This window comes from Cupressus sempervirens, chromosome 9 (assembly GCF_028749045.1).
Source record: "Cupressus sempervirens isolate cs-2001-9-10 chromosome 9, ASM2874904v1, whole genome shotgun sequence".
In the NCBI taxonomy this organism is placed as follows: Eukaryota; Viridiplantae; Streptophyta; class Pinopsida; order Cupressales; family Cupressaceae; genus Cupressus; species Cupressus sempervirens.
Genome location: NC_143126.1, coordinates 440426665 through 440440095, shown reverse-complemented (window position 1 = coordinate 440440095; position 13431 = coordinate 440426665).

The window sequence follows — 13431 nt, the reverse complement described above, 5'->3', positions numbered from 1 at the left end:
CACCTTGCACATACTATATATTAGTTTCATCACAGTTATATTCACAACTTTAGAAATGTTTCTAATGTGTGAACTCTTACATCAACTCTAAAAAGATATTTATGTTCATCCATGAATTGATGCAATATGCATCTTCACTTAGTGAATTTTGGATAGGGGATGACCTCCAATTTACCTCTTATATACTAAAAAACATTCTTAGGAAATGACTTAGTAAATATGCCTGTAATTTGTTCTTTAGACTTCAGATATTCAAGCCTTACTTGTTTCTCTTGTAATTTCTCCCTCAAGTAATGATGCTTGTTTGATATGTTCTTTATTTTTGCATGCATTGCCAAATTCTTTGATATATTTATTGCACTAGATACAATATTTGAACAATTGATTGCAACAACAACATACTTAGCTTCAACAATAGATTGTGAAATACAAATATATTTCTTTCTTATCCATGTAATCAATCTCTCTCCTAAAAATAAAGTTACACCACTTGTGCTTTTTCTATCATCCACATTACCAGCACAATCAATATTCATGTGGACATTAAGATTAAAGTCATTATCTTTCTTATACCATAGGCAAAAATCTTCAGTTTGTTTTAGATATATGAATATCCTCTTCACAACCATCATGTGTGTCTCCTTAGAATTATATGAAAACCTTGCACCTATATGAACAACATGTGTAATATCTGGTCTTCTGTGCACAACATATTGTAATTTACCAATCATGGATATGTATTGTGTTTCATTTACTTCTTTAGATGTATCTTTAGCATGTTAGTTTTAAGTTAGTTTAATTTAATATTAAGTTATTTGATTGTAGTTTAGTTTGTTTTAAATAGTATTAGTTGTTAGTATTGATGTTAGGTTTAGTTAATATGTTAGTTTAGTTTATATAATTTATTTTGTTTTGGTAATTGTTAATATATTAGTTTATTTTGTTAGTTAGTTGAATTTATAAAATTTTTTTTGTGTGTTTTGTCCACGTAGTTTGGGCATGATAGTATCTTCTTTTGATAATTTTATTCTAGTCACCATAGGTATACTGATTAGCTTAGATTCATCCATTTTAAATGTCTTCAAGATTTCCTTCACATACTTAGACTGAGTTACATACATACCATTCTTTTTTTTTGATGAACTTGTAATCCAATAATTTTTTTTTAATCTCACAAAACATTGAAAATTAAAATTCTATACTCATTTGACCAACAAATGTCTTACACAACATGTCATTTACTCCAAATATAATGTCATCCACAAATATCTCAACAATAACACCATACATTCAGATTCACATTTCAAATGTATTTTACTATTCTCACTTGTTCTAGAAAATCCAATCTTAATAAAATAAGAATGTAATCTTTCATACCATACTCTTGGTGCTTGTTTCAGTCAATACAATGCCTTGTTCAACTTGCAACCATGTTCTTCTGAATAGGTTCAATGAATACTTTAGGTTTTTCAATACAGACTTCTTCTTCAATTATTCTATTCAAAAATGCAGATTTGACATCCATTTAATAAACTTTGAACTTCTTATAGGTAGCATAGTGATGTAGGAGCATCCTGGGCTTGTTTGCAATCTTGCATGTTTTGTTGGATTTTGGCTGAAAGTTGTGGAGTTCAACAAATACTAGTGTTCAACATAGACTATGGAGCTTGGCATGGTCTATGGAGCTTGACATGGTCTAGGAGCTTGACATGCTTTGGAAGCTTGACATGCTCTGGGAGCTTGACAATGATTGAGAATTTGTTGATGCTCAACTTAGTCTTCCTAACGCTCAGCTTGGTCTTGGTTCTTGTTGGTGTTGAGTTCTCTGTAAGCCAACTTTTGGCATTTAATTTATGTAGGGGTATTTAATTTGTGTTTTAGCCAACTTATGGCTCAACATATATTTAATGTAAGGGATTTAATTTAGTTTGTAATGAATTGGGCTGACTTGTGGCTTAGTTGGGTATAAGTAGGGGGTCTTGTAGAGTCTTTAGGAATTATTATGAGGATCTATCTTGGAGAAGAGGATGCAAAATTTGAAGGGATAATAGAGATTGCTTGCTTGGTGGACTCAAGTGTACATGTGTGGATTCTTCTTGGTATTCTTATCCAATTGTGGATCTGGACTAGCTGGGATTGTGATTGCAAGTTGGATCTTGTGGGATCTTGTAGAATTGATATTGTAATTTCTATTTGTATTTGGCCCTAATCCAGAAGGCCTTACAACCAGACATATTGCATGTAATCAGTTATTTTATGAATAAAGAGTTGTGATTTGGTATCAGATCTTGCATTATTATTGCTTGCTTTTTGTGTTTCAAATGTGTGGTTTTTTTGCTGGAGATTTGGACATCTCCTTTGGTGATTCTACTACCTTGTACTATATCAAGTGGTATTCAAGCTAGGTTATTCCTAATTGTCTTGATAGATCAGTGAAGTTGAGACAGTTTGCACTAGGATTTGAAGTGAAGATTGATCTTGTGGAGCTAATTGATCTTTTAGATTGGTGGACCTATTTCTTTGGGTTTGAAAAAAATTTGGAAGATGTGTCCAAGAAGATTAGACCCTAGGGAAATTGATGATCTTAGTGATTCTATGGAGGAAAGGATCTCAGAGAAGATTAGAGAAAAAATTAGATCTGAGATTGCATTGATGAAAGTGACAGGATTGGTGAAATTGTGAGTGATTTAGGTGGTGTACCTAGGCATGTGGGTAAGGAAGATGAATATGAGGAAGTTGCTAAAGAATTTGAAGTTACTAGATCCAGTGTAGAACTAATCATGTGGAGAGACCTATTAGAGCTAGGGCCAGTTAGTTTTCTAGACCTAGATCTCAATTGAAGATGAAGCATAAGATGGAGGTTTATAATTTCTAAGGTGCTTTTACTCATAAAGACCTAATTGATTAGATTAGTGAATTGGAAGACTATTTTGAGCTTGAGGATATTGAGGATCTGCTTAAAGTGAGGTTGGCACAAACTAAGCTGAAAGGACATGCTTCTCTTTGGTGGAAGGAACTACAAAGAGATAGAGAGGAGGAAGGTGAAATGAAGCTTACTAGATGGAGATTGATGGTGACTAAATTGAAGGCTAAGTTCATTCTTGGTGATTATAAACTTGAGTTGTTTAACAGTTTACAAAATCTAAAGCAGAAAGATATGACTGTGAAGGATTATACTGAGGAGTTTTACAAGTTGATTATTTGGTTTGGGCATAGAGAATTGTCAAAGGAAGAAGTAGCTTGATATATTAATGGTTTAAGATTCAATATTCAGTATAAGGTTGGTATGTTGAATATTTCTTCAATTTAGGATGCTTATCAGTATGCCTTGAAGACAAAAATTAAATTGAAGAGGAAAAGTCAAAGTAATGCTGGAGGGAAGGAGAAGAAGGATAGCTTGACACAAGCTAAACTAACTGCAGAAAGTGAACTAAAACCTATTGATCAAAAGAGAAGGATAGCTGTAGGTGTGTTATGAGGTAATTGTTTCAGATGTGGTCAAGAAGGGTATAGATCTTTCAGGTAGGAAAACTGCTATTGTGAATGAGGTTGCAGTCCAAGACAATCAACTTGAGCAAGGAGAGAGTTTGCTAGCTTGGTGAGTATTGGTTGGTCAGAGGTCACTAGATTCTTATCAAAGGATTAGTTTGTTCATGACTTTTTGTAAGTCTAGTGGTAAAGTTTGTAAGGTGATTTTGGATAGTGGTAGTACTGATAACCTTATTTCTAAGGAGATGGTTCAAAAACTTGGTTTGAAGAGAGTGAGACACCCTTATCCTTAAAAGATTGGCTAGTTGCAAGGTGAGCATGCTTTGGAAGTGAGGGAGCAATGCCTTGTTGATTTTTAGATTGGGTAGTATAAGGATCAACTATTGTGTGACATTATGGACATGAAAAATTGTCATGTGTTGCTTGGTAGACCTTGGCAATATGATTGTAGGGCTGTACATGATTGTATCAAGAATGTGTTTACTATTGAGCAAGATGGCATGAAGTTTTCCCTAATTCATTTGTAGAGTGAAGAGCTCAAAAGGAGGAACCTGAGTATTGGTAGCTGAGTTGAGTTGGAAGATTCTAAGAAGGTTGGAGATCAAAATGGAAAGTAGACCTATAGCACACCAAGAATGGACATGAAGAAGAAGAAGAAGACCAATGGAAAGAGTGTACAAGTTGAAGACTTGGAGGATATGTATGTGAAGTACCAATTTGAGATTTATGTGTTGAATCCCAGAATATGTTCTTCCAGCTACTAAGAACATCTTTTTGAACCTGGGGTGTTTGATGTAGGAGCATCCCGGACTTGGTTACAATCCTACATGTTTGGAGGGATTTTGGCTTAAATTTGTGGAGTTTGATAGATACTAGTGTTTGACATATAATATGGAGCTTGAAATGGTCTAGGAGCTTGGCATGGTCTTGAAGCTCAACATGGTCTATGGATCTTGACATGGTTTGGGAGCTTGGCATGCTTTGGGAGCTTGACAATGCTTGTAAATTTTTTAATGCTCAACTTAGCCTTCCTGATGCTCAGCTTGGTCTTGGTTCCTATTGGTGCCGAGTTGTCTATGAGCTAAATTTTGGCATTTAATTTATATAGGGGTATTTAATCCTTTTTTTAGCCGACTTGTGGCTCAACATATATTTAATGTAAGATATTTAATTTAGTTTGTAATGAATTGGGATGACTTGTGACTTAGTTGGGTATAAGTAGGGGGTCTTGTAGAGTCTTTAGGAATTGTTATGATGATCTTTCTTGGAGAAGATATTGAAAACTTTGAAGGGCTAGTTGCTACAACTTTAGGATTAGAAGATTGCTTGCTTGGTGGACCCAAGGGTACACATGTAGATTCTTCTTGGTATTATTATCTAGTTGTGGATCTGGATTGGTTGGGATTTTGATTATACATTGGATCTTGTGGGATCTTATAGAACTGATATTGTAATTGTTGTTTGTATTTGGACCTAACCTAGAAGGTCTTATAGGTGGACATATTGCATCTAATTAGTTATTTTATGAATAAAGAGTTGTGATTTGGTATAAGATTTTGCATTATTGTTTCTTATTGTTGTGTTTCTACTATGTGGTTATTTGCTAGGGGTTTGGACATCTCCTTTGGGGATTCTCTTGCCTTGCACTGCATCACATAAGGTAAAATGTTCTTACTCCTTCCAATCTTTTCACAAGTGCAAAAGTCTCACCATAACCTATTCCTTCTTCTTGAGCATATCCTTTGCAAACTAGTCTTTCCTTGATTCTTACAACTTCTCCATTTTCATTCAGTTTATTTATGAAAATCTATTTTGTTCCTATCATATTATTGTCTTCAAGTCTTGGTACTAATGTCCATGTATCATTCTTCTCAATATGACCAATCTCTTCATTCATAGCAATTATCCAATTCTCATTTTCCAATGCAACCCTAACTATTCTTGGTTCAAAATCAATAATCAAATAGGTTTTGTCTCTTAAATTACTTCTTGTCTATACTCTAATGCTTATGTCACCAAGATTTTTTTTTGAGGAATGATTCTTCCTCACATATTTGTCCAATATAGGTTCAGTTCTATGATTTTCAACATTTTCTCCACTCCATTAGGGTTGAGCTTCTTACTTGGGGTGTACTGTCTGGTTATCGAGTAAAGTAGTTTGTGACCAGGGAGATTTTTTCCTTGATGCTTGGTAGAACTTGGCTATAACTTAGGCAGTGTTTCTAGTGCCTCATCATGCACACACAAATTTTTTGTAATCCTCAAGTATCTTCTTTCTACTCATCATTCCTTACATTTGCACTTTCAAATATTTTGTTAGTAGCATTTTTCAAACATTTGTAAACTTTAATATTTGATTATTAGCCAAGGGATATACCTTCATCTCCTTTTGAATCAAATTTACTATTTCTTGCATCCTTGTGAATATAACACCTACATCTAAAGACTTTGAAATTATTGACTGTAATGCCCTACTCGGAGATCCTTGGAAACAAGGATGAAAAACAACCCAAAATATATATTTTTTAAAACCAAGTGTAAGTGCACATGATAACAACCTACATAGATCATAAAGATAGTAATGGAAGACTGTCACACCATCCAACACCAATGGATCTCCAAATGACACTACTACTAAAACCACGAACATGAAATCATAAGAGATCGACCAAGCTAAAAGACCAAAGAAAACTCTTGAAAATTGGCTAAGTTTGAATTCTGAAGCCCTAAAATTTTCTAGAAACTTTACTTTAGCTCACAGAGGTCTGAAACCCATCTCAAATTATTCATCACATATATTAAAATATATCTTAAGTATAAGGAATTAAATATATGCCAACTTATACTTATATTTTAAACCCTGAAGGACAACAATGGAAGATGCAAAACTAGAAAAGAACATAAACAACCTAGATCCAAAATGCGATACCATATGGTTGAAGAACACTGAAAAGGGTATCCAAATCAACTCTCAAAAAATTTGGATCAAATCAAAAAGTGCTTGTTGCCAGATCGTGCAAGTTTTTACAAAACTCGTGCGATACTTTAATACATCACTAAAAAGTATTGCGCGACATTTCTTACAAAGGAGGTTGACACTTTCAGAGTTTGAGTGATACTTTTCTCAAAGGCGTGCGATGCTTTTAGGGTATCGTATGACATTTCTTCAAAGGAGGTGTGATACTTTCCAGTGTTATGCAACATTTCTCCAAGAGGCGTACGATACTTTCTAGTATCGTATGACATAGTTTCTATGGGTGTGCGATACATTTTTATATCACACCATGCTGATAAAATGTTGCCCAAAGAAACACAATAACACCTAAAGAGAACACAAAAAGGGAAAAAAAAGGAATAAAACCTCCACATTGGGGAGTATCGGATCCACATCTCGAGGCGCGAACACTCAAACTATAACTAAATAATTAAAAGATGAAAAGCTGAAATCTAACCATCTATCAAATAGTGAAGGGAAATATACAGAAGGGAAAACACCATAATGAACTGAAAGCAACATCAAAATTAAACATAATTAACATTGCAATGAGCAAAATAACCACTAAGTATGTAGTTCCTCCCAATTGTCAATGGCATCATAAGACCATCGTGGGCCTTAGCCATCCCTTGCACGTAACATCCCAAGCCACCGATCAGATCATCGGTGCTGTTGTGATAGGGACATCACTACTAAACATGCTACAATATAAGCAAAGGAAATCTAACATGCTAGAAGTAAAGCATAAGATAATCCTATAAGTAGATAACATCACCTACTACATACTAATCATCATAATAAGGAATGCGTTAAAACTAACATCATCTAAACATGATAAACAACATTCCAATGAAAACATAAATCACAAGAAAGCATACTCCATAAACCAAAGTACCAAGTGACCACATCTAGCAATGGTCACACTAGGATACAAGATGATCTCTATACACCAGTCCCTAGCAGTGGTGAAGGGAGCTACGCTTCCCAACCATGTGGTACCCATAGGTCCAGACCCACCATGCCGATGGAGATAATGATCCAACCACACACACACAAAACAACAACCATGGCTAACACACACGTCAAGCAGTATGATGACTGAATCCAAGACAAAGACAATGCATAAACTACAAGTCCTGGTTAGACATCTCAATGGGCTACTAAGTAGGGACTGACATCATGGAGAGTCGCTTGGCATCGAAAAGCCCAAGCTCAGATCTGTGCAGATTCAACTCCCTCAATGAAAGGCTCATAAGCTGTGTATACTCAACTCCCTCAATAGAAGGCTCATATATTGAAGTATTATTATTTTTGTTATCTTTAAAGTTATTATCACATGATTTTTTATTTAGTTATCACTTATATAAAGCTTCCTCTGCCAACCTCCGACGCCATGAATGCTAAGCTACAAGATAGAAATGCCCTCCATGATGGGTACACAACCCAACAACAGAATGGACATAATAGAAAAGGGGAATTATATTAACTGAGAAAATAAGCTAGTACAAATAGTGTAGAGAAAATAAACTTCAAAACATGCCCTACGGGCTTACAATAGCATAAATCTGGAGAATATTTCTCCTTATAGCACCTCCTCTCAAACTCCACCCCGAACTGTCTTTTACAATGCTAGAAATCTCCTTAAATAGACCCCGGAGGGTTAAGGACTAGGAGTACATTCTAGAAAGTGCTAGTAGGCATCCACCGATGGAATAGAAGGTTTCGGAAGCTGCGTTAGAAGTCGGTGCAAATCTAGAAGAATCCAGAAACGGTAGCCGAACTTCCGGGAGGCATAACTTTTGAACCGTAGCTCCGATTGACGAACCGTTTACATTTTCGGAAAGGTCTCGAAGCTCTATAGCCCTATGGACCAGATTTTCTTGTCCCCCATTTTTTGACCCTTTTTGAGGTCATTTAATGCCCCAAACCTGACTTTGAAGCATTCTTAGGAGGTCTCCAAAACCCAAAAAATTGCAATAACTTTCAAACCATGGGGCCTTTTGACCTGATTCTTTTTCTGGAATGCTCTAAATCTCAATTACATTCATCTGGCCAAGTCACACCTTCTAGGTCACCAAAATGATGGCCAAATTGCATGCTCCTATTTTTTCAAGATTTTCAAATGCACTGATAGTTGAACTATGAGAGTTGGAACCTTTATTTGAGCCAAATGGGTATCCAAAAATGTAAAGACATGAAACAGAAACTAAGTCTAAGTACATTTTTTTGGGTGACACAAGATTGCCCTTATACCTTTGGATGCTCCTGCATCACTCCATATGCTACCCTACCCTACCCATGCTCATCTAACGATGAGTGCCTATAGGCATGCAAATTCCCAACCCATCCTAAATGATCACAAATTTTGAAAGTACCATGGAAGATCGGGCTCTGCAGGTCACTCGACATATGTACTCATGTGTGGCACATCACCATCATGAAGATCATACCAAAAGGACTGGATGAGAACACAACCAAAAAAGGTCAATCAACCGAAACCAAAATTGGGATGATGGATGCTACACGCATCTCAATGCAACAAAAAGTACAAAAGTGGTTTGACGGATATCCAAATGAATCATCCAAGTCCACGACCCACATTGTGCCATGAAAACTTGAGAAAATAGGGTAGCACGCAAAATGAGGCAAAAACTCCAAATTTTGGAAAAATTCCAACATTAAAACCCATTTGGCCTTTGGATGCAAAAACCCCAAAAATCCAAAAATAATTGAAATCGAACACCGTATGCAAAAATGGCCAGCATAATGGCTCAAAAACCCAAACCCCCATTTCAAAAATAGGGAAAACATTCAAACAGAAACGGAGGGGAACACTAGTTCTCAACCTCCTAACATATTTCTAAAAGAAATGAAAGCTAAAACAAAGTAAAAACAATAAAAAGGGAAAGCCCTACCTAGCTTTAAAAGGGGCTAAAATAGTAACTCGCATAATAAAATAAATCACTCGCCAAATTTGCTGAAAATGATGACAAAGTACAAACTCCCCGAGCCAAATCCAATGAGACCAACCTTAGACAGATCCCACACTCATAGCTCCTAGAACAAAGAAAACAAGAATCCTTCAGAAGAGGATTTCTAAAATGGCTCTCAAATTCAATTTCTAAAAAGTGAGAAGTGAATAATGAATTCACTTTTTCAACACTTATTCACTTTTTGAGTGAATATTCGATTATGAAAAATAGCCAACTATAGTAGCTAAACTCCGAAATGACCCAAATGAAAATAGGTTATTATCCGTAATGGAAATTCACCTAAGGCAAAGCTTCCAAAAATTAAATTTGAAAAGATTTAATACCAAAAATCATAGAAAACCACTTAACACTTTCATGACAAAAATGAACTTCTAAATGCACAAACACACTCATTGGTCTAATCACATAGTGTAGATGAGTTCGAATTTACTAATAACCAAAATGTTTAGATTTAAAACAACTAAAATATGGGTACATCGACCATACAAGGATGACATTGGTAAAATATGAACAACTGAATCACTAACTCCATGTGCCACTGCTAGGGATGTAATTCCTGCACACTAGAATACATGATCAAGTACAATTGTATATAATATCATAGCCAAAGCAACATGTATTAAAATGCCTATTTAATCCATTTACATCACTCATGTTCACAGAAAGCGTAAAGATAAAAGAATGAAGTAAATAACCATAGCATAAAATTCATCTCATAACATGATCAATGAATATGTCCAATAAAACATATAACTAGATCATAGATCTAATATCATCTCAAAATAACATCAACATGAAAATATGATAAACTGAACAGTATAGAAGTAAAGCATCTATGGTACTGAATCCAAGTATAAAATTTGACCCTTGGGTCATCATAAGGTACAAAATAAGAGTATCAAGTATCTCTCGAATCAAAATAAAGAAGGTACGAACTACAAACATGAGAGGCACTACACTTACATTTGATGTATGTCCATACCCTAATTCATAGGGTATTTTGTTTGTTCCTTTCTTCAACTGGACTTAGTTGAGAGTATAGACAACAATACTAACAAGTTCTCTCCAAAACATCTGTGCAACATCTTTTTCAATTATCAATGTCCTTGCACAATCAACAATTGATCTATTTCTTCTCTCAATAACCATTCTATTGTAATGTCCTTAGTACAAACAACTATCTCTTAATGCCATTCTCAGCACAAAAGTTAGTGTATTCAATATATATAAAATCACCACCTTTATCACATCTTAAAAATTTCAATGACTTACTAGTTTCATTCTCAACTCTAGCTTTATACCATGTGAAAATATCAAAAGGATGTGTTTTCACTTTCATGAACATAACAATCATCATCTTAGAATAGTCATCGACAAAAAACATGAAATATTTGTCACCTTAATAACTTTTTGTACCAATAGATCTACACAAGTCAGTATGAAAAGTTCCAAAACATCAATTGAAGTGTGTACCTTGCTTGAAAATATTTGATTCTTTCATCTTATTGAGTTGACAGTCTTTACATATAATATTCTCAGGTTATTGCAAATTTAGTAAGCTTCTAACTTTTTTCTTTCTACTAACCTTCATCATGTTCTCAAAGTTTACATGACACAACCTTTTATGCCATAACCATACATCCTCAATTCTAGGAAATAAACATGTCTTAATAATAGGATCAAGATACACTAAGTTACCTTTTTTTTGCATCCCAATTCCAATCAAATTTCCCTCATCTCATAGATTGTAACCTTTTTGTTATGAAATTCCAACTTGTGACCTGAATTATTCAACTAGGCAATATTTAGAGATTATATTTTAGTCCTTGTACATAGTAAGCATCATCACACATGATCTTATCATTCAATATTAGTGATCCTTTTCCTTTCACAGGACATGGAACATCATTACCTAACTTAATTCTTTCACCATCATCAATTTTCTCAAATTCATCAAACTTTCTTAAGTCACTAGTCATGTGATGTGAGTTGTCACTATCTATAATCCATGAATCATTATTGTTAATATGTGAGATGAGGAAAATTTTACTCTCATACCTTTCTCCATTGAGATCTACCTTGATATCAACATATACCATCTCATCTACTTTTCTTCATCAACATTGGACCCAGTGTGCTCTTCTTTAGCAATGTGGCATGATTCCATCCCTTTGTCTTTGTGATATTTGTTATTCCTGTACTTGTAATCTTTCTTCTCATTTATGTCACTCTTTTATTAGGACACTTAGCAGCAAAATGACCAACTTCATTGCACTTGAAACAAATTATGGGCAGTTTAGCTTTATATTTACTTTAACCTCTTGATAACCTTCTTGCAAGAAATGCTTCAAGTTCATCCAGATCCTCCTCATATTTAGATTCACTTTCTTCCTCACTTTTCTTCTCTTTCTTTGAACTTCCATTGATTAGTGAAGCTTTAAAATCATTTCCAATTGTAACCATACTATTATCATAATTACTCAATTCAAATGTAGTCAACCAACCAACTAAATTATCAAGTTTCAAAACATTACCAGACATAGCCCTCACTTCTTGAATTGCATAAACTTTGATAGCATAAATAGGTAGAAGAGTTCTAAGAACTTTACTTACAATTTCACTTTCAATGATAATTTCTCCAACAAATCTAAATTCACTTACAACTTCTTTGATTTGGTTCACATACTTTGCAACATTCTAACATTCCTTCATTCTCATGTAATCATACCCGCCTCTCAAACTTTTAGATTTAGCTCTCAATACATTTGGATCTCCATTGTGTAAAAGTTCCAATTTGTCCCACATCTATTTAACATTTGTGCAGTTCTTGATATCATCAAACATGACATCATTGAGTGTAGATGCAATCTCAACTATCAAGATATTATGATCCTCTTTCCAGTCATTTGGTCCACTTTCATTGGAGCAGGAGGTGCAATGTATTCATTGTCCAACCTATGAGTAATATTATATCTATTCTAGATAGGTGTAACCTCATTCTATATTGCCATGATGAGAAATTCTCCTTGTTCAACTTGGATACCTCTCTCTTATACATCTTGGATCTTTAGCTAAAGTTCTTTTAAACTTCTTTCTTCAAGCACTACCCTTTGACACCAATTGTTAGATAACTAAGAGAGGGGGGGGGGGGGGGGTGGTGGGTGAATCAATTATGTCCAATTATCCTACAATCCCTTCAAACATATTAGTACCCAAAAAAATTCATAAATATCAAAATAAAACACTCAATGATCTCATTCAACTTCTTAATTATCACTTATAAACTATTCATTCACTATATCTATTATTACTGAATGTTAGTAATAAAACTTAGTTTTTACCTAGTTGTTACTAAGTTGTAGTAAAAATTAAATAACATGAAAATAAACTTTCAACATAACAAAAATCTCACATTTGACACCAGGATTGTTAATGTGGAAACCCCATAAAGGGAAAAACCACCTGGGATTGACAATCCAAAATTTTCACTCTTCTAAAGTAAGCTCTGCTAGGAACCAATCTTGTTAAAGTTTTACATGCAATGTGACACTGTTAGAGGATCTACAAAAAATATTTTATAGACCATATCACTACTTGATCTTGTCTAAATAGTTGCCTTCTCTAAAGGACTTACAAACATCACTAATTGACGTTACCATATAGCATTTCAAAAACTTGTTAGGTCCACCTGATTAAGAATATTTTCTTCTACAATGATTAGAAAGTAACAATATAAATTGATCTACTAGGTTTAGCACTCCTTTCTTATTCATATCTCCTTTACGCTCTCTCTATCTCTGATCTCTTTATTTGGCTAATTCACACCTTCACTCTTTTAATCTTTCTCTTAACTCTACTCTATCCTTCTCCTTTCTCTACTCGGTTCTCTTGCATCTTCTTTGTTCTTCAACTTCACACTTTGATCTCCTTCTTAGCATTTGATAAAAAACATCA